General features: G+C 30.8%; 1 long non-coding RNA gene across 1 annotated transcript in view; it reads left to right on the top strand.

Moving 5' to 3' along the window:
• The window catches only part of LOC111089870, a 4,282-nt gene extending 1,872 nt beyond the window's left edge, over positions 1–2,410 (top strand). Inside the window, exon 3 of the long non-coding RNA XR_002614031.1 lies at positions 2,324–2,410. This is a non-coding gene — a long non-coding RNA (uncharacterized LOC111089870). The remainder of the gene's footprint in view (positions 1–2,323) is intronic.
• Positions 2,411–2,556: the final 146 nt, after the last annotated feature.

The following is a 2,556-nucleotide window of genomic DNA, read 5'->3' as shown; positions in this document are numbered from 1 at the left end:
GTACCAACAAGAATAAATTTTCTAGTTTTGTATCTGTACCAATAACAATCAGGTTTCTAGTTTTGTATCTGTACCAACAAGAATAAATTTTCTAGTTTTGTATCTGTACCAACAACAATCAGGTTTCTAGTTTATTATCTGTACCAACAACAATCAGGTTTCTAGTTTTGTATCTGTACTAACAACAATAAGTTTTCTAGTTTTGTATCTGTACCAACAACAATAAATTTTCTAGTTTTGTATCTGTACCAATAACAATCAGGTTTCTAGTTTTGTATCTGTACCAACAAGAATAAATTTTCTAGTTTTGTATCTGTACCAACAACAATCAGGTTTCTAGTTTGTATCTGTACCAACAAGAATAAATTTTCTAGTTTTGTATCTGTACCAACAACAATCAGGTTTCTAGTTTTGTATCTGTACCAACAACAATCAGGTTTCTAGTTTTGTATCTGTACCAACAACAATCAGGTTTCTAGTTTAGTATCTGTACCAACAACAATCAGGTTTCTAATTTTGTATCTGTACCAATAACAATCAGGTTTCTAGTTTTGTATCTGTACCAATAACAATCAGGTTTCTAGTTTTGTATCTGTACCAACAACAATCAGGTTTCTAGTTTATTATCTGTACCAACAACAATCAGGTTTCTAGTTTTGTATCTGTACCAACAACAAGTTTTCTAGTTTCGTATCTGTACCAACAACAATCAGGTTTCTAGTTTTGTATCTGTACCAACAACAATCGGGTTTCTAGTTTAGTATCTGTACCAACAACAATCAGGTTTCTAGTTTGTTATCTGTACCAACAACAATCGGGTTTCTAGTTTTGTATCTATACCAACAACAATCAGGTTTCTAGTTTATTATCTGTACCAACAACAATAAATGTTCTAGTTTTGTATCTGTACCAACAACAATCGGGTTTCTACTTTTGTATTTTTACCAACAACAATCAGGTTTCTAATTTATTATCTGTACCAACAACAATCAGGTTTCTAGTTTATTATCTGTACCAACAACAATAAATGTTCTAGTTTTGTATCTGTACCAACAACAATCAGGTTTCTAGTTTGTTATCTGTACCAACAACAATAAATGTTCTAGTTTTGTATCTGTACCCTAAAAACACCGTCACCTTTTCAAAACTTCCTAATTACTCTCACCATTCTAGAATTTTCTGAGAATCCTATAAATCTTTTACAAGTACCTAAAAATACACCCTCATTATTCCACAACTTCATCAAAATACTCTCACACACTTACCAGTTCCTGAAAACATTTTTGAAAATATTGATCTCAAGGTAACAGTTCTGCTAACATTTTCCCCTTTGTTAACAGTTCCTGTAACACTTTCCCCTTTGCTAACAGTTCCTGAAAACATTTTTGAAAATACTGATCTCAAGGTAACAGTTCTGCTAACATTTTCCCCTTTGTTAACAGTTCCCGTAACACTTTCCCCTTTGCTAACAGTTCTGATAACATTTTCCCCTTTGCTAACAGTTCCTGAAAACATTTTTGAAAATACTGATCTCAAGGTAACAGTTCTGCTAACATTTTCCCCCTTGTTAACAGTTCTGCTAACATTTTCCCCTTTGCTAACAGTTCCTGATAACATTTTCCCCCCTTGTTAACAGTTCTGATAACATTTTCCCCCCCTTGTTAACAGTTCTGATAACATTTTCCCCTTTGCTAACAGTTCCTGATAACATTTTCCCCCTTGCTACAAGGTGTAAAAACATATTCATTCTCCCACAAAAACTCTTATTCAACAAGGCTTAAGTGCTGGATGCTTCATATCATTTAGAATTATAGCAGTAAATCTATAATGGATATAACAAATTATGATTCAGTTTTTACACATGTTGCTTCATCAGCAAATTTTAATGACAAACTCAACAGAAATCACATAAAATATACAGGATGTAACTAAAAAAAAACATCAAACAAAGATTTGTTCAACAAGTGTTTTCTAGTTTTTACAATTTTAATCACAAATGAACCTACATGTAAAAATAACTTACTCCTTTTAAAAATTAACTAAACATATTCTTTGAGAATTTTCATTCAATATAATTACATAAGACATTAATATATGCCAAAAGAGGATTATTGTCACCTTCTCAACAATTATATTTAACAATTTTAAAACAGTGTGTTGATGTTGTTCAGGTAGAGAAGACAAAAAAGACCTCACTGATGTTTTTCTATTGTTCTCTGTAATAAGAACAACAGAAATTACATTAGTTTGAAAACGTATGAACCTAATAAAACTTAATTACTTTTATCATTTGATAAAACAATCATATATAATACATAAACAGCCATTAAAACCAATCTGAATATAGAAGTTAGTTCGATTAAAAACCAATCTGAATATAGAAGTTAGTTACATTAAAAACCAATCTGAATATAGAAGTTAGTTACATTAAAAACCAAGCTGAATACAGAAGTTAGTTCCATTAAAAACCAATCTGAATACAGAAGTTAGTTACATTAAAAACCAATCTGAATACAGAAGTTAGTTACATTAAAAACCAATCTGAATACAGAAGTT

This window comes from Limulus polyphemus, unplaced genomic scaffold (genome assembly GCF_000517525.1).
Source record: "Limulus polyphemus unplaced genomic scaffold, Limulus_polyphemus-2.1.2 Scaffold7695, whole genome shotgun sequence".
Taxonomy (NCBI): Eukaryota; Metazoa; Arthropoda; class Merostomata; order Xiphosura; family Limulidae; genus Limulus; species Limulus polyphemus.
This window is presented reverse-complemented; position numbering and strand designations above follow the sequence as displayed.